Source organism: Camelus dromedarius, chromosome 8 (genome assembly GCF_036321535.1).
Source record: "Camelus dromedarius isolate mCamDro1 chromosome 8, mCamDro1.pat, whole genome shotgun sequence".
NCBI classification, from domain to species: Eukaryota; Metazoa; Chordata; class Mammalia; order Artiodactyla; family Camelidae; genus Camelus; species Camelus dromedarius.
In genome coordinates this window covers 43646344-43669617 of record NC_087443.1, presented here as the reverse complement: position 1 = coordinate 43669617, position 23274 = coordinate 43646344, and the positions used below count along the sequence as shown (strand labels likewise).

Genomic DNA, 23274 nt, shown 5'->3' with positions numbered 1-23274 from the left:
ATTTTAGGAAACTAAGTGTTTCTGTCTCTAAGATGATCTTTGATACCTCAATGAGCAAAAGCATCTTCCTCTTTCATCTTGGCCATTCTCCTTTCTGAACATCTCTTATATATCTTATATATAAAATAATGCAGTGATTATGAGATGAGCTATCAAACCAGCCTGCCTGAGTTTGAGTCTTACCTCCAACACTTAATGGGCACTGACCCAAACTAATAATAATAATGGTAGTTAATATTTACTTACAACATTATTTCATTTAATTCTTAAAACTTTATGAAATGGATACTCTCACTATTCCCGTCTACAAGTGGGAATGGAATTCCCATCTGCAAATGAATCCCGAAAGAGCTAATTGGCTTGAAATCACTCAACTAGTAAGTAGCCAACTAAGGATTTAAGTCAGGTTTATTGGACTTGAAATCTATGCCTTTAGCCAGCCTTTTTGTATGAATAAAGGAGAAATAGAACTCTTATAAATCTCCTTGAATAACAAGACAAAATATATGTTGCCCCAAGTGCATGCAGAGAGCAGTAGTTGTGTATCAATCAAATTGATTTTTCTGATAAATAGAGCTTTTTATGTTTCCTTTTTTCAATACAAAACAACTCTGAAAGTAGAATGTTTTCTTTGCTATTGTTAACATACTTTTACTAAAGTATAATTGACTTACAATACTATATTAGTTTCAGGTGTACAACATAGTGATTTGATATTGTTATACATTACAAAATGAAGAGGGGGAAGGTATACCTTAATGGTAGAGCACAGACGTAACATGCACAAGATCCTGTGTTCAATCCCCAGTACCTCCATTAAAATAAATAAATCAATAACCTAATTACTTCCCCCCAAAATAAAAATAAGTAACTAAAAGTAATTAACTAATTAATTTTTAAAAAAATCAACAGATCAACAAGCAATACAAAAAAAACTCTAAAAAATGATCTAAAAAATGATAAGTATAGTTACCACCTTGAAAATTAGATGTTAAATGTTGAATTTAAGCCTTTGGTAATAAGAATAGAATATACCCTTGAAGAAAAATACATTTTACTAAATTGTGCTTTTCTGAAATTCTCCTGAGCATTCTATAAAACATCCTCTAAATATCAGGACAGCTTTTAATTAATTTCCTGGAGGTAAATTATTGACTGCAAAATGTTGCTCTGTAGCTAGAACCTGGTCTATGAACAAGATTCTTACTGGAACATCCCTTCAGTTTCCTTATTACTATGGCAGGGTCAACAACTGAGGCCTCTCTAGCTTCTCCTGATATTTTACTCCAAGCCATGTATGATGTTCTAGGAGAGATGTTCCATGAGACTACTTGATATGTAGTGGCTGAATGTCAGAGACAGGTCCTCCTGAGGTTATTAAGCCAGGAGCAGCAGGAGACGGGGCCTTTCCAACCTAATCACTTCATTATTATTCTTCTGTGAAAATTCTGGTTTCTGACCAGTATTTCTCTCCACCTTCCCCCTACTTCCCCTCTGTGGAACAGAAGAAAGCCTCACAATTTTTCTTTAACCAAGTATCCCTGAACATAACATTCCACAGCACTTTGTATATCTTATGTACAAAAATACAAAAATGAGGAAATAAAGTTTCTCAATATCTTTCCACATTTATGATTGGTTTTTATATTCTGTATTCTTGGCAGTAATAGTAAATCTCTGGGTTTCTAAAGACCCAAAGATCAGTTACCATGCAAAAAGAGAAACAGACTTCAGATATACTGAGTTTTTAAATCACAAAGATGGACCCAAGTTCTAAGTTAAAGCAGAAGAGCTGGGTCTTGCAAAAAAAGGCAAGGAGAAAATGAAAGTAGGGCTAGGGAACCTCTGACTGTGGAGGCCAGTGCTGGTGGTGAGTAATCTGCAGAGGCGATTAGAGAAAGGGGGAGAAATACCTCCTTTCTTCTTCCCCATCATGCTTTCAAACTACACTTCACTGAAAATTAGAAACTAGAGAAGGTAGACGATGTTGTGTTTATGGGCAGTATTTAGTCCCCTGAGTTACTATTAGCCTGATCATTGCTCTGAATTCTCAAAAGTCTGTTCACAATTAAAGGACACACATACATAAGAACTGTTGTATGTGTCTGGATTTTTTCATTTCATGTCAAGTTTGGGTTAGCGTACTATCTAGTAGATTCAATAATAACCACCCCAGGTAAACAAGCCTTTTTGATTTTCTTTTAATTTTAATTGGACAGATTTTTTAGTTGGATTCCAAGTGTTCAGAGGTAGCACCTGGTGTTTCAATCACAAATATGTGAAAGGTGGTCGCTGGTTCAAAAGACATAAGAGACCAAGCTATAGAGACCACCTCCTGAGATAACACAAGTCAGCCCTCCAAGACCAGCAAGGTTTTCTGTATGCCATCTAAGATCTTGTTCAGGTCCAGTAATTCTGATGCAGTAATATTATTCACCTTATTCATAAGGACATCTCTTTATTATTCCTTGATCTTAACAGGTTTGCCATAAAGTTCGCTATTTTGAGTTGACTTTATCAAACTGCAGTCATCAAGTGGATAATTCCTTCCAGGCTTAAGCAAAATGATTTGAGAATTTAATAAGAAACATACATTTCAAAATTGGAAATGCAAATACTTATAGAATGTTTGATTTAAAAGAGGCCAAGAGAACATTTAGTCCAACCCATTTGTTTTGTACATACACATAAAATGAAGGTCTCAGATCTACTGAATCTCTCCTAAATCAGCAGTTTAACAATTTCTTTATGTAAATAATCTACTCTAATACATTTGAAAACTGCTATTATAGCACTATTTTCCTGTACTCCCAAAAATATTTCAATCTCACTTGCAATGAGGATTTGACCTTGAGGTAGTAAATGTATTTAAATACAATAATAAGCAGTTAGGTTCCTGGTCTAGCTTATTAATAAATAAGTCATTTCAATAAGTTTTATAACTCTTTGTCCACATCTTTTGATTTATCAACTTGCTTATTTTGCTAGCAGTACAGGACAGTGAAAACAAAGAAGAGAAAATGATACTTGTCATACTTGTATACTTGTTGCATACATACATAAAACTTACATCCCTCCTAAAATACCTTTCTTAAATGATGGCATTAGAGGAACAAGTTCTACAGTGTAAAAAAAAATTGAGTGGTATAATAAAGATTCTAAATAGTTCAGAGTAATTTTGCAAATAATTTTTCCTAAATGCAAAAGTTTGGGAAAGGTTTATTGTAAAAAATGGGAAAGTCAGTAGTGATATAGAAAAGATAAGTGCTATGTTTTAGCAAGTTACTTCACTTACGGAATTCTGCAGAACTCAATTAAAATTCAGCTGCAGTTATGAATGACATCCTATACTAATGTGCTTCCAGTAAATGGTTATTTCTGATACACCTAATATAATCATTGAAAGAGAAACCTTAAATTAGAAGGAATTATTTGGTTATCAATTTATCATCATTATCACCACCCTTTGCTTGGATAGAACATATATGCTATTACTTGTTAAATGGGGAAGTCTTTGAAAATAAACATTTATAAATTAATTACTAGAACAATTACAGTAAATGACACATTAGAAACTCTTACAGTAGTACCAGCACAGTCATCCTTGAGAAATTGCTAAGAAAATTAATTTCATGTATATGCCAAGATGCAATGAAACAAATTACACTATAATACAAAATAATCCATAATAATAAAAACTTATTACAAAATATTTGCCTCATCAACTGCAGCCTTGACATAACAAGTTATTTCTTATAATCATTAAAAGCACAAAAGTACATCAGGAAGATTAGATTATCTTAGTTGATTTTTGTCAATATATTCAATATTGGAAGCCTAATTTCTGCTTGATTAGAAACAATTTTATATTGATAATTAACTTACTTGGAAAGGCCATAAAGGAACTGATCCAAATAGATGATATTTTTACAAAAAATTTAACATAGCTGATAATCATTGTGATTTATTGCAGTTTATTAGAAAACTTTAGTGATTGAAAAGTTTTGTGTGGGACATCACTTCTTACAGAATGAATCTATCTCTCTCCCACTCCCCCACCACATCAAGAAAAAGTGGAAAGAGAAAGAAAAGTTAAAATTTATTGTTATGCAATTTTCCTGCTAACACTTCATAACAGTGAGAAAATTAATTCTGTGAAAGCCTTGTTCCACTGAGTTATCCACTGGTAACACACAAGTTTGCTGTCAATGAATGGATGAATGGGTATTAAGCGTCTCAGGCATATGTGGCTTATTGGTTAGCATTCTACTCTAAAGATATTTCCTTTTTCCATATCTGTTTACTTATTATTTTATTACATTCACAATGGACCTGTGTATTTCTGCTTTATTCAGTGTTGTGTATTGTGATACTGTCATTATTTGTTTTGATGCTCAAATTGTGCTAGATTTGGCCAGTGTGAACCATTTCAAGACGGCATCTTTCTGATATGTTCCTATCACATTTTGACCATGTTCTTAATTTCTACCACAAGATATTCCAAGTTCACCTTATACTTGAAATGTTCAGACATTTCTTCAGTGAGATTTGATTTCCTTTGATAGAGGATGGTATTTGGATACTAAGATCTGGGAACTAATTTTGCTTCTTACTCTTCAACTGTAACATGAAAGTGACAAGGTACATGTACTCTACCATAGTCCTTCCTAAACACTATAGCATCCTCCAACTTGTTTTCCTGCTTGCTTCCTGTCTTCTATTCTTATAACTACCTAAAGAATGTTTTTAAACTATATCAGATCATTTCATTCATCTTCTTACAGTCTCTAAAATCTTCATTTTGCATTTTAAATTTAAAAAGAGGGAAGGAGGAAAGGAAGCAAGGAAGCAAACTCTGAGCTAGCTATCCTGCAAGACCCTATATGAGTTGTCCCGTTTCTGCCTCTTTGACTTTTCTCTTGTATTAGCCTCCCTCAGTCACGGTACTCCATTCACAGTGACCTTCCTTTTTTTCCCTCAAACACTCCAGATTCATTCCTGCCCTCACAGCCTTTGCCCTTGATGCTCCCTCTGTCTAGACTGGTCTTCCTCAAATTTTCTGTCAGCCTTTCTCATTATTCGGGTGTTAGCTTGAAAATCAGCTCTGCAGAAAAGCCCTCCCCATTCCTCTTATTTAATGATGAGAAGCTAATATAAAACACACACCCCCGCCAACATTTCTCATGAATTTAGACACAAAAGTTCTTAACAAAGTATCACTAAATTTAATCCAGTAATATATGAAAGGAATTATGCACCATGGCCAAGTGGGATTTATTTCATATATGCAAGGCTGATACAACATTTGAAAACTAAACAATGTGCTTTACCAACTCAACAGGCTAAAAGAGAAAAATCATGTCATCATATCAACTGATGCAGAAAAAACTTGGCAAAACCCAACACTCATTCATAATAAAAACTCTCAGCAAATGAGGAATAGAAGACCTCCTCAACTTGACAAAGAGCATCTAAAAAACACTACAAGTAACATAAATAACCCTGAAAGACAATGTTTTCTCTGTAAGACTAGGTCTATGGCAAGGACTTCTTTCACCAATCTTATTCAACTTACTGTTGGATGTGCTAGCCACTACAGCAAGGCAAGAAAAAAATAAAAGGCATGCAGATAAAAGGGAAAAATAATATTGTCTCTATTTGCAGATGAAATGATTGCCTATGTAGAAAATCCCAAGTAGTCAACAAAAACACTTATAGAATTAATAAGTGAGTTCAGCAAAATGACAGTTACAAGATCAACACACAGAAATCAATAGCATTTCTATATTAGCAATGAACATGTAAAATGAATTACAATCACTGTAATATATACTTAAGGATGTAAAAGAGGCTTTGAATAAATGGAAATATTTTTAATGTAAAGACAGTATTAGAAAGATGGCAGTTCTCAAATTTATCTAAAAATGCAAATCCAATTAAAATCTTGACAACGTTTCTCATAAAAGTGTATACAAGATAATTTTCAAATTATGATATGATAAATGATAATAATGCAAAAAAAATTATATTGGAATAAAGTTAGTTAAATAGAACTATGGAACATGCTAGACAGTTTAGATGAATGTGGTTATGTATAGCTACGTTTCTGATTTTACTATATGATTGAGCTTCAGTTCAGTGGAAAGAAGATGAACATCTTAGGAATAGTGTTGAGAAAATTGGCTATCCACTCATTAACATAAATTTGAGGTTGATTAAGAATTCTGTGTTTTACACACATTTACCCTTAGAGTTATTTATGCATGTGCACAAGGAGGTGAATAGATGAAAATTCATTTCCTGATTATTATTATAATGAATACTCAGAAACACACTGTCCATCAGAGCTAGAATCACAAAACAAATTATAGCATTTCCAAATATGAAATGCTATTCAATTGACATGAAAAAATCTGAGCAGTGCATTGTTGGGAGCACAAAGCAAGTTACAGAAAATATTCAATAAAAAATAACTATTTTTTTTCTTTCTTTAAAAGAGCCAAACACCACACACTGCTATCAAAACCAGAATAACTTTCAGGAAGATTACAAAGCTGCTGTCTCTTGATCCCTGAGTTCAACTGTGACTTCTCAGAGACCCTTCCACCCAGGATTCTCTTCCTTAAAAAAAAACATGTTTCATAACAACCTAGAAAATGTCAGTTCTTCCACATTTGTATCACTCCTTCTGAGGGAGCTCCTTTGAAAGATATCAGGGTAGACATTCAATCATCATGGTCCCCTTCAGTGATAGAAAAGAGGCATAGGAACATAGTTTCTACAAGTTAGTAACTCTTTTGAAATATTGTCTAGATATTTCCTCCCTTGTCAGTTTAAAATTAGATAAATGTTCCCCAATATATTTAAGAGAAAAAGTATCTATCTATCTATCTATCTGTCTGTCTATCTATACAGAGAGAGAGACAGACAGACAATAGCCACGGCCTCAGGATGAGCAGCAAGTCGTTCTGAGCAAGGAATTAAGATTCTGACTTCATTTATCTTATCTATTTTAACCTGCTAGACGGAGGACAAGCTAGTAAGATGTAAATACTGGATCCTTAGAGATTGTTCTCTTATTTACCAGATTGGATAGATAAATGTTCACCTTATTTCAGATCCTAAACTCTGGGGAGAACAGCGATCATTCTTATTTTATCTTATTTGTTTTGCAGGCTGTGATCTCTAGCTTTATTGCTTCCTAAATAACACTTCTCTGCAAAAACCCTTTCTTTCTTGACCTCAGACCAAATCAGGTCTTACAGAGGGACAGGTATTGCTATGCCTATTTTCAAATGAGAAAAACAAGTCACGTGGTTGAAGAGAAAAAAATTAAAATGGTGTCACTGTTACTGGTTGTTTTGCCATAGAATAACCATTTTCCCTTCAAAAATAAAACTCAAATTTTACTAGAGTAAGGGGTAAACCCTTCTCCCTTGCATACTCTCTGGAGAAGCAGTAACCAAACTCTCTGTCTTCCCCCTGCAGTGGATGGGCACAGGATCTAGGCCAATGTCACATTCTTGCTGGATTTTGAATCTTGAATAGAGACACCAAGAGTGCAAACCAAAATGATCAAATTCATCACAGAGGCTTGTCACTGTTGAGACTGCTGACTAGTTTTCACCAACTTAGGGATCATACTGTCCCCTGCCTTCTCTGACTCTGAACCCTCTTTAATTTTTCCTTCGCTTCTATAAGCCCACCTCATTTCCAACAAGTCCCCATTTACCACTTTAATTAAGAGAATCATTATCTATTGCTTGCCACCAATAAACAACCACAATACTCAGAGGGCTAGAGAGGACTCCTCTGAGTTTTGCAGAAGCTTCACAATCACCCCACACCTCCTCCCCACCCCCCTGACCCCCACGCAGTCTATGCCATCCTCTGTCACACATCTTTCCTTTGCACTTTCTTCCCATTCCTGTCTTCCATTATGCACACACATACTCAGAGCCAAACTCTCCAAGTTCCCTCCAACTTTCCTCCATCAAAATCTGCTTTCTGGAAGAAACTTGATGAACTAATTTACACAGATATATGAAAGAGTAGTTTGTTTTTTCTTTAATCTAAATTTTATTCATATCTTTCTACATGCATATTATCATGCTAAGAAAGATAAGAGTGTAAATAAGAATGATTTGTCCTCCATCTTGTAGGCAAATAAATTTATCAAACCCTGCAAATTGCAGAGGATCACTAATTACAGGATTCAGAGATCTGGAGGGAGAGAAGCATCAGGGAGAAGAATAGGCTTCATTCCAATTCTGAAGTCAGATCAGATGTGAAGTTGGAAGCCACTTATGAGTATTTAGAAAATAAAGCCACATCTAGTTCAACAGTGAATAGACTATCACCAAGAGTATATTGATTTTTCTGTACGAAGTCGGCCAATAGGTTCACTGTATTTTCCCCCCACTATATTTTTTATTACCTTGTTGACACAGTGTCTCATCGTGGAATCCTTGGCAGTGCTCAGGCTAACAGAAAACACTGACCAGATTAGAACAGCCCTTGACTGGGGAAACTGCTCTCTGAAACTCTCTACCTAAAAAAAATTAAATAATTAAAATTAAATAAATCATTTACTTTATTACTGAAATTATTTCAATGAGTAACTTTAGAAATATTAGTAAACTTAAGTTAAGCCAAAATAAGGAAAATAAGAACACCTGTATTCCCACAATACTAACAGGTTGGCCTATATCTTTTCATTCTTTATGCACATACATATGTGAACAATGCACCTTATTTATATGTATTTGCTTTTAAAAACAAGGATTGTGCTTTAAGCACTCTTTGAAATTATGAGTGGACAATATCTTTGAAACAGAACAGAATTAAACTTGTTGAGCATAATTACAGTCATAATCATAATTTTTACAATTTACCCTGCCAGGCTCTGGTTTAGTACGTTGAATTCTTTATCTCATTTAATCCTTTCAACAAACTTATGATTTTGGTACTATTGCTATCATCAATTTTACAGATTAAAAAACTGAGACTATAGCCAGGCAACAGCACAAGATCCCACCACAAGTTAGTGGTGGATCTAGAAGTCCATCTCGTATGAAAAACGAATAAAGGGAAATACCCAGAGGAAACTTTCTGAGCCATGCTTGCCCCTACAAAAGAAAGTAATGAAGACCAAAGAGATATGCCTAGAAGACTTGGTAACTGCTAATTTCCAGATTCCCTTGGTGAGGGCACAACCAAAGCACTGTGACTCCCATCCAAACTGTGCTCTGCATTGCTGTGGTGAGTGAATATTACTCAACCTATCCAATATAAAAGCTCCTCAAAAGTGCCACAAACAGACATTGAGAGGAAATGGCAGTTTTCATTGCAACTAAATTTTTCTAGCATGAATTATAGGTTGTCACTGCCTCACTAACCCAGAGAGGGGATGATGAAAGCAGGGAAGTCCTGAAAGGCTGGAGGTCTACCTGTGACAGGCACACTTTCTGTATAGTACAGCTGGTGGGCTTCCCACCCAGTCCTGCCTTTTCCATAGAGAGGGAGTCAGCGTGCAAAGCTCCCACATTCCCCTTGGCTAAAGTCCCCACAAGGGAGATGTGAGCATAAAACACCACTGGGCACAAAGACAACAGCTCTGAGGCAGGAGAGTCAGGGTTCCTAATGTCTCTGTGAAGTGGATGCCGGGCCCAAGGAAGGTGCATGGCAGGTGTTTGATGTACTCACGGCAGTGCTGACCTCAGAAAGTGTTGGAGCAGCTTCTCCCTTTTGACTTTGTGTCATATAGTTTTTCCTGAAGAAGGGGCACTACAGAGCTGACCCCCACAGAGGCTTCAGCTGAACCTGAACCCCACGTGCCTCTATCAATTTCTGTCACCCTGAAAGCCATGGAAGTCACTCCAAATAATAATAAAAAGTACAACAACAACAATAATAAAAAGTTTAGCCCCACGAAACACTCTCAGGATGGCACACTGATTGCTTACACCCTAATAACCACCATTTAGTATCTAAATTAACAGGGAATAAACACTTTTCTTAGCCTCAAAAGAAAATATATTTCATAAGTGAACAGGATTGGGATTAATATTTGAGACCTTAGCACCTTTTCCAAGATGCCTTTACTGAGACACCCCTTAGCTGCACACACAGGCCTCCAAAGAGACTCCCAGCTTCTGCAGCTCCACTCAAGCCCCCACTCCCACTCCCTATAGCAGGCCTGAGAAGAAGCTTCCAAATGGAAGGAAAAAAGTTCCAAATATGACTATAACACAAGCACAACATTTCCTTTACAGACTAGAGAATATCATCTTCTTTTTGAGTGACTAGAATTTAATGGACCAGAGGAAGAAATAGCTCAACAGAGAGGATTTTAAAAGTCTCTAGGAGATAAAAATAAATTGCTTTGTGAGTATATCCTTTGATGTGTCATGCTTAACCAAAGATGCCTTCATATATACACTAAAAGAGTATTGGCTATTTTTATCACCTTTTTGCCCCATATTAGTGCCTCACACATGGGAGGGCCTCATTCATATACTTCTTCAAACATTTGTAGAGCAACTCCTATATACCAGTGTGTACCAACCCTGGGGATACAGAGATGACAATAACATGGCCCCTATCCACAAAGGCACAAAAGTTTAATGTATTAAGCAACACAAAAAATGAGGCTAATTGAAGTATGACGTGCTTCATAGAGTGTAAAAATTATAAAGTACCATAGGAGCTAAAGGAAGATGAAGGAAGCCCCGGAGTGAAAAAGTCAATTGAGCTAATTAAGAAGTAATTGTTTCAACTTTATACTGCCAAAACATTGACCAAACTCAATTGTTGCTACCTTATGAAAGTACTTGAATTCAGAGGCAGCAACTATGTTGGATAATCTTCACAGTGCAGGTTAGGGAAAACCCCATGAACAAATCTGAATTGCTTCCAACTCTTCAGAGTCAAGTGGCATTCTGGAAAGTAGCTGTTGGCTTCGAGGAGGTTGTTCATGGTGTATCATTTCAGGAATGCCTGGGTAGGTCTCTTTTCATGTATCCTAAAATACCTCCTCCACCCACTTCACTGTTTTCTTGAAACCATATGGAGCAATTTATTCCTTCATCTATCTTTAGTTTCTCTCCCATTAACATGGAAATGTTTTTGGAGAGAAAGCAGATTATTGCTACTCTAGCATGGAGTTATTTTACTATTTCCTGAGAACAAGGATCACTAGAAAAATGAGGGAAAATGATCTTCCTGGGTACCAAGGGAACTAAATGGGTACCATGGAGTCTGCTGAGAAACAGAGAGAGGATATCCAGAACATAGGCTGAATACAAATGCTCTTGTTTCATTATTTTTGCCTTGTTCTACTAATTTCTTCCTTTATCCCTTTGAATTTATCTCAACACTAACCACCTGCTGTTATTTCTTCTACATTTCTGAATTCCCAAGTCTCCTCTCAAGAAAACAAACAAACAAACAAAACTTCTATTTAAGATCCATGAAGCTCCTCTAAGGATCTCAGTTTTTCTGCTGTAAACATGCACTGGGAGGTCAAAACAAAATGATACATAGACATCACAGATCAAAGTAAACACAATGTATATTGGCTGCCTCTGCTCTGAAGTACATTTCTGAGCACTGTCCTATGAAATAGCAATGAGTATTTCGGGTTTAAATAAGACATTTTATGTGCAACACATGTTACATTACCAACATAGTTGGAAGCAATTATATCTAGTCTTATAAATCCCTGAGCTTTGTTAAGGAGCCAAAAAAAATATCTCTTTTTACATCATAGAATTCTCTAGTGCCAGGGAATTTGCAGCAGTCCTAGACTCATATCCAAGGGTTGCTATCCAAAGTCCCCTTTACAGACAAACAAGGCAGGAACACATTCATTTACTCAAAATACATTTTATTGGTGCCGGAAAAGGCACTTAGCAATGGGGATAAAGTGATGACTGAAACATAATCCCAGCCTATGGGGATCTCAAATCACTCTCATTTAAAAGGCATAGATAGGACTTCTATGTTTCAAACAGGGCACTATTTACTTACTGGAAAGGAAATTATTCACCTGGCCAGATGATCTGTACTTCCAAAAATGTGAAATATGCCTTGCCAAAATCTCAACAAAACAACAACAGAATCAGCAATGTGATTTCTCTTGAATAGGCCTCTAGGTAAAGTACTCCGGTAGCAGGTATGTGTGTGAATTCTAAAATGGGATCCTCAGTGATGGTTTCCAAACTATAGAGTAAGTTGTATCTTCAGAGGCCCAGGCACCCAAGGCCAGGACAGACTGTGAGACACATTTTAAACTTGAACATCAAGAGATGATCAGCCTGATGAGGAATATAGTCATGGTACATACACCTCTGGCTCCCAGGAAAAGTCTAATAAGAATATGTGCTTACTCATATTCCAAATTCTCAAATAATAATTCACCAATATCTCCAAATAAAAGAAAATGCACGTAGATGCCAGAAAACTTTGTTTTACACTCTCCAAATTATGCAAACTGAAAGACTGAATTTCCTCATTCCACGTCCTAAGGAGAATTGGTTTAATATTTTTTAGCTGTGTGATAAAGAAATTGTGGAGTAACCTTTTTTAATTAAGACAAACCCTTCATCTGGAAAATTATGCCTTCAAGACCTGACATTTTATCACCACCTCCACTCTCACTGTTCCCATCCAAGTGCCCGTTAACCTTTACTTAAATGTTTGGCATAACCTCCACCCTGACCTCTCCACAGGCTTTTCTACTCTTACCAGCCAGTGTCTTGCTTTAAAAAAATATGTCAGATAATGTTGCTCTTATGTTCAAAACCTTCCAACTGCCTCCCAGTCACCAAGAGTAAATTCTGTAGTCCTGACTCTAGCCTACAAGGCTCTAATTAAATTCACTTCCCCAAAATCTCACTGGCCTCCGCATCTACCCCTTTTGCTGGCACTGTGCTCCAGCTATACACCTAGCTTTTCCTTATCCATTTATATGTCTGCACATCCTGCTAACAACAGCCACCCAACTCCTCAGAAAGGCCTTTTCATAAATACCCTATATAAAATGGCCACCTCATCACATCTTCGTAATCAGCTTTATTGTTCCTCCTAGCACCATCACCTTCTGACGTGTTATCTACTTGTCTGTTTCTTTTCTATAGGACCTCACAAGATTGTAGGTCTCATGTGTGAAAAGATACTGTATGTTTTATTGGCCAGTATAGCTCCCAGGCCCCAGGTAGTATGTGGGACACAGTAAATGCTTAATCAGTATTTGGCTAATAAATGAATAAAGGGATATCCTTCAGTTCAAGAAGCCTATGCACTGTATCTTGAGGAAGAATGAAAGAAGACCTATCTTAAATAGGATACGTGTACTGAGTTGTCTTTATGGCTTAGAACCTGAGTTCCAAGGCACCTCGTGGGCAAGAGTGTTCGCCTTTGGTTAGTTTAGCCCAAGATGGTTAGCATAGCTGGTCCACCAGGCCAGGGCAGGAGGGAGGAATTTCTAAGAGGAAGAAAATGAAAAACTCAACCAAAACCAGAGAGAAACTATAACCCCATCCACCCATGATCCTAAAAAACAAAACGAACAAACAAAAAACCGATGAGTTGTAAGTGTTTCCAAAGAAAAAGTAATACAAAAGAGATACTGAAACCAGGAAGTGGAGTCAGGAGTTTGAAAACTAAGAGATGAATATACCAGCCAGCATGTCACCAGTTAATGGGGAGGTGTGAGTCCATAGCCAAAACACAGGTACCCGATGCTTAAACCTTGGGGTCAGGAGTTAGTCAGAGGTACATGAAACAGTTTCAAGAATATTAAGGCTGGAGCTCTCCTACCACAAAGCAGCAATGTGTGTACTAGAGTTCTCTGCTACTGATTTAAGGCTTTAAAGGATATAAGCACATTCTGCTGTTGAGAAAAAGAAATCACATGTTTATGTACTCTGATTTCTTTTGATGCATTATCTTTTCATTTTATTTATTTATCATCATTTGAAAATCATGTTTAATATGTAATCCAGTTATTTTCAACCATGACTATGTACCAGAATCACCTATGCAGTTTTCTGAAAATACAGACAGCAAGGACAGGGACAGTCACTTGGAAAACGTGACTTAGTAAGTTTGTAGGTTTGGTTGCTGATTGTGTTTTAGTTCAAGGGTCAATGTAATAGTCGATGAAGTTTGAGAACCTCTGACTTGACTTATGCAAAGCACAAGACCACTGTATGGTCCCTGCCTTCAAGTCACATTTCAGAATACATTGTTATCTCTGGATGCTGGGATTATAGCTGGCTTTTTTTTCCTTACTTCTTGTCTGCATTTTGTAGTAAACATATGCAAATTTTACAATAAAACAAATGCTATTTTTCGAAAATAATGACCTTGAAATATTTTTGTCTTACTCTCCTAATTTGTATCCAAACCAGAGAATGTATTAGCCAATATCCTTGACTAACTGCACATGGGTGTTATATTACATAAGAACTGATGGCAATTCTGAAACTTCTTTTTGTTTTGCTTTTTTTTTTTTAATTGGAAGTTTAGTTTACAGAAGCACTTGAAAAATTTTAAAGGATTACTCAGAAATAACTCTCTTTAAAAAGAAGATTGTAAAAATAGCTCCCTTAATTACCTATCTTTCCCAACGTCAAAAATCGCTAACAAGTTAACCCTATAGTAGTTATTAGCTATAGAAGTCCATTGCTAAAATGGAAATATCTCTCTTTGCTGGAGAGCAAGACAGACAGTGGTCACCTTGGTCTATTTACAATAATTAGATGTTGAGTCACGTTCTCTCTGCTAAGGGAGATGTCTGCAAAATCTTGGTGATGCCTGTTGTGTGTTCTAACTTTGGTTTTTGTGCCTGGATGTTGACATTTTTTTTGGAGCCAGAGCCACACAAAAGAATTGCAGTCAGTCCTCATGACAGTGATCTACAAGGGTGCCTGTAGCAAGCAGAAATCAAAGCCACATGTAGAGTCTCCACTACAGCTTTAATGTTAATGCCTGGGTCAGACCCACAGCTCCAAGGACTCCTGAGAATTCAGAAATGAAACCTCCTAAGAATTACAACACAGGTTCTGCCATGTTCACAGTGAGACATCAGCAGCACGTAATTATCTGTGGGAGGAGGACCTGGTGTTCCTTCGCTCCCGCGGGCACTGCTGCCAGAGCATGTTCAGTGACCTTGGGGAGGCAGTTCCCCTCGTCCTCTGTTGGCAGCTCTCCGATTTGGGTCAGACTGATTCTGGATCCTTGGATGGTTCCCTTTCCAACCTCTTTTGGTTTCCTATTCATCTCGAAAGGGTTCATTTGGCTGGCTCTGTGTTTGGCTCATTCTCGAAACAGTCGCCATAGAGGGAAATCATCTGTGTTTGGGAGTGAAGTGTTACAGAGGAGCAGGTGCAGAGAGAGAACAACATGCTGAGAAGACAAACATTCCTACCTGGAACAATTCATTACACACAGTGCAACTGCAGTGAGGGCTGTGGATGCAATGCTAAGGAGAGAGGGTGCACACTTTACAGTTCATCAATTTGGTACTGAGGAAACCAAACACGGGAAGCAAAGGCATGATAATAAAAATGACTTAGTAGAAGATTGTAATATTGGATCTAATACCAGTATTAATTTCAAATAGAGATAAAATTTTGCAAAGGCCTAGATGACTATTCTGAAATGCCATATCTGCCATAAATATTATATAATATATAACACATCTATCCTTAATTAGATTTTAGATTTCTTAAAATGTAGAACCTTATACATTTTATGTATTCCCTCTATTTTCTATCATAGTTTTTTTGTTTGTACTAGCATTCAATAAATTAGAGGAGGGAAGGAAATGAATATTTGTTGAGTATCTTGTGTATGCCCCATTTCATGAATTATGTTTATTTCTTATAGAAATCTTTTTGCAGATTTTATATTTTGTACTTTGCAGATGAGGAAATATGTTCAGAATGTTTTAGTGACAAGCCCAAGATCTCAGAACTGGCAGGGTCTGCATTCAAATGCGTGCTGTCTCACTTGCACCACCTGGGGTGACAAATTCTTACCTCCTTCTTTTCTTTTCTACTTTTAAGGATTCATGTGATTACAGTGGATCCAACTAGGTAGTCCAGAATAATCTCTATCTTAAATTCAATTGGTTCAAAAGCTTAATTACATCACAAGTTTCTTTTACACCATAAGGCTGTTGGGAATGGTAGTATTCCATCATATTCACATTCACAAGCTTTAGGGTGAATACTCATCTTGGGGGTTCATAATTCTGTCTACCACACATCCCTGAGAGATCTCAGCCCCATAGTCACCACAGTATTCTCAAACTGGCTGCTACACTTGTCCATGTTTCATCAAAATTGGGCAAGAACATACCAAGAAGCACTCTAAGTCCCTTGTGTGCCAAACATGTTTTCCCTGTCCTTATTGTGCAAAATGCACAATGTGAACAGGATTAGCAACTCCTGGCAGGATGGTGACTCATTTCCTTGCTTTCTGGTCTCTTGGCACCAGTAGTTCAAAGTGATAGCGGGATAGCAGGGCTTCAAATTAAATGAAACACTTGTTATGTACCCTTGTGGAAGAAGTCTTTCTCTGGGTACTCACATCTCTAGATAAATACAATCTGGACTTGCAGATTTTGGAAGCACCGATTTCTCAATGGGTCACTAGAAGCAATGACAAGCAAGGTCACTCCTACTTTCACCCTTAGCTCTGGGGCCCAGGTATCCTACCTGCTGAGTTACAACAACATATGTTTGGAGTCTTTGAGGATGTTTTTCAGTCTCAGAGCATGGTTCCCCCATCCTTGAATGGAGTCATTTCCAAATTGTCACCTCAGCTAAAGCTTCACAAGGCTATTCCATTACCACATCAAGTGAACAGCTTTTGGGAGGTGTGGTATCAAATAGCACACTCAGCTGCATTTTTGTTTCTTTAAAATGGGTTCCTTGCCCTGATTTGATATGGAGTCATGGGTTGATTTAAAACACTATAAACCATCAGATAATGGTATTGACTGAGAGTCTGAAGATAAAAGGAAAACTTATACTCAGAATATGTGGCTGCCCTTTGCAGGGTAGAGAATGTCTAATGTAATTAGCTTGCCTCGCAGTAACTTACTGGCCTTCTCACGGGAGATGCCGTACTGGAACTTAGTGTTGGATGTTCAGCAGCTGTAGTAAGATTAGCCTCGGTCATTGGAAACCCATGTTTTTGGGTCCATGCATGGTCTCAATTTTCCCAACCCTTTCAAACATCTGTGATATTGCACCAACTAGTAGCTTCTCTTATGCAGCTATTCCATCCTAGTTCAACACCAAGAAAATTTATAAGCCATGTAAACAGCAAGCCATGACTATCACATTACATCTACTTTCATCAGTGTTATTCTCAATCCAGCTCCATTTTAGAATCTGCTTCCTCGGACCACTATTGACACCCACAGTTTTAATTTGGATTCCTCAGGAGACATACTCTTTAGGATAAACATGTAGGCATTTTTAAGCGGAAGGTTCTCAAGAACAAAATTGTGGGAAATGAGGGAAACAGATTGGGCAAAGGGAGAGACTGAATTGTGATATAGTTGCAATCAAGTTCTCGAGAGGAGCTGTGGAACTTAGATTATCCTTTAGAATTTCCCCAATTGGGATCAACTACCAGACTTTGTTCCCCTATTTTAACCACTCATTGGACTCCTGCTGCTCTGAAGGGGATTCACCTTGGCTGCTACCTTTTGCTGTTCCCAGAGAGGAATCCAACCATGAGCCACCAACAGTCGATTCTCACTATTTCTGGGGAATAAGAGTCTCAGTCTGGAATGGGAATCTGGGCAGCAAACCACAACTTCCATTTTACCTCTAAGGAAAAAGAAGAAACATTTTGGAGGTTTGGGGATTTGGGAGGTATTTGTCCTTATTTTGTGTAATCATTTTCACCCACTCACTTTGGGTACATGTAGATTCATCTGTTATAGAAAGTTATTTGGAACTTACTCCAAACTTATTTGGAAATGACAAGTTAGTAAATATTTCAGGCTTTATTGGCCATGTAGTTTGTGCTGCATATTCTTCTTCTTTGTTACAACCCTTAGAAATATATTAAAATTATTCTTTGCTGGCAGATGCCAAGAAAACAGGTCACTGCCAGATTTGCCCCCAGACCTCAGTTTGCTGACTCCTGATCTACAGACCTTACAAACCAGCCAGCAATCATTTCTCACCTTCTTTCACTTCTTTACATAACATCCTCCTATAATAATAAAATGAAGATCAACTAATACATGTTTTGGCTTTTATGGGTCAAAACAAAATTTTAAATGTATCAACTCATTTGATTTTCACAACTCTGTAAGGTAAGCCCCATTATCGGCCCCATTTACCTGTGAGAAAACTGAGGCACAGAAAGGGGAAGTAACTTGCTTCAGGTGGCAAAGATACTGGTAGTGAGGCCAGGATTTCAGGCAGTCTGACCCCAAAGCCCACAGTCATAAATAATATGTATGTCCTATATCTTTCCATTTGTTAAAAAATGAAGGCCAAGCTCCTCAGCATGATATATGTGACTTTTTATAATTTAGAGCCACTGAATTTGGGGAGAGCTCTTGTTCAGACTTCAAGATGCTGCTCAGGTATCATCTTCTCTCTACAGACTTGTTCTTTCCTCATTCTTCATCTTTCCACATTCTCACCCCTAACCCATTCTTGATTCCTATTTACATACTAAGAGTCAGCACGTTACCTTTTACGTCATATCTTCTTCACATTTCCACCCAAAATAAAAATACTTCCTTCTCTTTCTAGTTGCACTTTGTACATTTCTGTATTAGCATACATAGTGTTACTTTGTAAGTATTCATACATATATCAGCCTCCCTTTCTAGTCTAGCTTTTGCAGACTGAAGGTTGTTGCATCCACATCCATTAATATGTTGTTAAATCAATTTAGTGTGTTATAAAAAACATTAGTTAATGAAATACAAAAGAAAACACAGCATAGTATGTATAGATAAATATATCTCCATGAATCTTTTATCTCAATTCTGTGTATATGTGTACGTGTGTATGTTTTTAACAAGGAGTTAGTTTCCAACTATTAGATCCCCAGGCTTTTTACATGTGTATTAATCTAAGCCAATAAAGATTGGAAAATGTGATCATTACATCTAACATGATGATCCCTAATAATTTTTTTAATTCCAGGTTTTTTGTTTTCTATTATAACTCCAATTAATTTGTTGCAAAAATAAATACTGGCATGCATTGCATTTTGGTGAACATTGTCACTGAAAGCAATGAAAAAATTAGGTGATTTTTTTCCAAATATCTTAAGGTGCTGGGGAGTGTTGGAGAAAACCAGAGCTGAAAATATGGATCATACACCATGATTTATCTTGTAACTAAAATGTAACCAGCTGTTCTCTGTGTCCTCTGATCACAGAAAGAAATGAATGAGAACATGATAACTGATTAATGACATTTTAGAAACAATCTAACTCATTTTATATTAATAAGAGATTTATAGTGAGTGATTTTAATCCTGTCAAGTTCTAACAGCCAATAAGAAAACATCAGATAAGGGGCAAAAACAGAATAAGAAATTCTCAATTTTTCATTTTAATTGATTGATTGATTTACTTACTCTCTTTTCTATGAAAAGATCTTCCCATCCACCTACCCAAGAGGAAACATAGGATTGATTTTTTTTCTACAGGTTTACAAGTGTTTTAAAATTTTCATAGGGACTTACAAACATTTTGTTGTTATGTATTTGTTTTTAGTAGCCCCTGAAGTGGAGACTACACAGGTTTTCAAAAGTCAGATTGTAGATGTCTTCTTAGAAACTAGGCATTTCAGTTCTGGAGATGATCAGCTCGTGCAGCACTTACACCTTTCCTCCAAGACACATAGTTGGATGTATAACTTAACTCCAGGAGAAAAGTACGTACGGCCAGACTTAATTTCTGACCCATTAATTTATTTTTTAATTTTTTGTTGAAGTATAGTCAGTTTACAATGCTGTGTTAATTTCTGGTGTACAGCATAGTGATTCAGTTATATGTATATATGAATCAGTTATACATGTATACATATATATATTCCTTTTCATATTCTTTTTCATTATAGGCTATTGTAAAGTATTGAATATAGTGCTCTGTCCTATACAGTAAGATCTTGCTGTTTATCTACTTTATATATAGGAGTTAGTATCTGCAAATTCTCTGACCCATTAATTCTAACCCCAAACTTTTCTTCTCTTTTACACGAGAGGTTATCTGAATGCAACAAGTACAAGTGAGATTATTAAAATGTTAGCATTTATGTCACTCTATTATAAAAATATATCATTTCTAAACTTTACTATTTTAACTCTTGTTTGTAATAAGACACTTAAGACACGTCACAACCAATCATAGCACACCAGTGTTAGTGATCATATTAAACACATTTAGCAAAGTTTCTTGTGCACTTGTAAGGGGGGAAGGCTATAAAATACATCTCCATTGCTCACATTAGAACCAAAATTTTATCCTCTAAATCCAGTTTAAGTCATTTTATGCAGGATAACTGAATGCTGAAATTTTCTTAAGCTATTCAGCTCATAATTCTGACTCTGAAGGCTGATAAAGTGATGCATTCATTTGCACGCTTCTGTGCAAACCGAGAAGGGACTGCTCAGCATGCTGGGATTAGGATATGATACAATATCCTGGGTCAGGGCATAGATCTCATGCAGGAGAGGAAGAACTTCGGTGCTTTGCTATTGCTATTAAAAGACTCTAATTTATTATTAAACCGTCCTTGGATGGAAAGACCAATGATAAATTTATCAAGAAGCCTGCAAATATTCTTGAAGTGAGTGATTTCTCTGCATCTCAAATAAGAGTCTCATACAGGCGTCAAAGTTAGCCAAGATAAAATATCCAAAATATTAACATGAGAAATTTTTATTTGCAAGTGATGTCATTAACCTGAAAAAAATGTCCTTCTCTTAAGATGACCTTCTAACTAGATTATTTTCCTGACCTAGATTTTTCACCTTAATGGTCCCATTTACTTCATACCTGTCTAAATGCTGATTTGGTTTTCACTTATATATGCCAAAAAATAAATCTGAGCACAGTATTTCCTAGCTCTTAGACATCATCAACAAAGTTATAAGAAACTTCTTTAGCCAGAAAAAACTTTTATTAACGCTTCTTAGAAAGAAACTGAAACATCACACAAGACAGCTAAATGTCCAAACAACACCTTGAAAGGTCCAAGACTCTTGTCTAGTAGCTAGTTCTAGAATTTTGGTTGCAGGAGTGAGCTAAGGCTAGTTCTTTCCTGAGGCACCTAGAAGGGGAGTTAGTTCTTAGAGAGAGCTGAGGGTCCAGCCTCAGGGACTAATATCAGCCTCCCAGCCAACTACAATGATGTTGATAAGACAAATATAAGGATCAGGAGTCAGAAGATGAAAACAGAATGTGACTAGGGCTAGGGGCCAAGGGAAGAGGGTTGTAGGCAGTCAATTTTAATGATAATAAAAGGAACTGAAACCAGGAAATGAATCAAGTTGGTTTAAAGGTGTAAGGAAGGCAGACAGAAACCCTAAAGACATTATTACCATTTCTCTTAGAGTATACACTAACTTCATATATAAAATAATATTGGCAACTTAGGGCTATCAAAACATTTATCTTAAAAGCACCAACTTCTTTGCCAGTCATAGTCCTGATACTTCCACATACCCTTGTTTTATCAGACTGAAAGTCACAGTGTAACATAACCAGAGGATCTCGTACCCTGGACAAGGCTGATTTGTCCCGTAGTACCCATTTGACCCTAAACCAGGCAATCCATTGTCTATCCAGCAACCAAGGAAATATCTTTCTTAAGAAAAACATTGACTATACCTCAACTGTACTCATTGATTGGAAGGTGCTAAAGCCAAGATCTCTAACTGAGATCTCCATGAATCTGGTACATTTGGATAACTAAGTAGAAGAGGCCAATCTTCACATGAAGAAAATGGAGCAGAAGTAAGAGACTAGAGTTCTAGAAAGAGCGAGAGAGACATAGGAAAACTATCTGCTTTGACAGCCAATAGTTTAACTAAAGATTCAGCTAGTTTGTATGAAATCTACCTACATATACTTTGTTCACTGAGCTCTTTACAGTCTTACCTCAAACCCACTCCTCTTTATTCGGTCCAGCTACAGTGGGCTTTTATCTTTTGTACCCAAAAAGGCTTTGGTTAGAGGCCATCATTATTATTGTAATTCTTCACTGTTTTCGGAAGACCCTGAGCAGACAGAGAAGTCATCTAAAAAGAACAATAACCCTGGGAAGAGAGCAGAAAAAGATTAGAGAGGCTATTAAGGATAAGCTGTGTCAGCATCAATGTTATCATGAGAGTTCAGCCTTTATACTCAGAAACGCTTGTGCCTGCACATACATTCATTTGCATATAAGAGTATAAAACATCATATATTCATCATATGATTTAAAATCACTGTAGTTTTTGATGAACTTAGAGGTAACTTCACTCATAACTTATAATTGTTCAAAGTGGCTTAATAAGTGTTCCTTTTCCCCTTGTTTTTCTTGTACTCCAAGTTAACAATAATTATTCTCTATTCTACTCAAGGAGAAAGTTGGAATATCTGTTTCTTTATGCCATAAGGCTACTTCTTAGCTGAATTATGAAAAATATGAGCAGGTAAAGGAACTTGAAAAAGGACAGTTTCATTATTTTTATGATGAAAAAGAGAAAATTGGATAATTCTGCTTATAAACCTTTAGGGGAAGGAAAGTCCAAAGGGAAAATGTGCTGCCTAAAGGAAAAATGTTTCAGTCAATGCTTGTTGACAGCAACATGCAAAAATCTCAAACAAGAAAGAATAACTAGACATTCTAGTTTATCGATAGACATCTCCAAGTTCAATATAAAGGCCCAAAGAGAAGTTTTCTAGTAAATGGCATAATTGGTATTTGAAAACCATGTAAGGCTTTTTTCCTTTTAAAAAGAGTAAATAGTAAAGTATGAAGGTTTTTTTAGGAAGCTGTCTCATTCTATTGTATTTATTTGTTTAATTATGTGTGTGGATTTTGTTGTTGTTTTGTTTCAGGGTATGAAGAGTAGGTCTTGATAAATTTCTAAATTTTTTTCATGGTTATCAATTGCAGATATAATTATGATTATTTATATTTTCTTAAAAAGTACGTATTTTATCCATACTATCAAAGTTATTTACATATTGCCATTTAATTATCTTGGTGTTTATTGTTATTTCTTCTT

The 23274-nt window shown here is 36.5% G+C and overlaps 1 protein-coding gene across 1 annotated transcript in view; it reads left to right on the top strand.

Annotated features, from left to right (window-relative positions):
* LOC116155790 (merozoite surface protein 9-like) overlaps positions 1-23274 on the top strand; it is a 98786-nt gene that overhangs the window by 67338 nt on the left and 8174 nt on the right. The window lies entirely within an intron of this gene.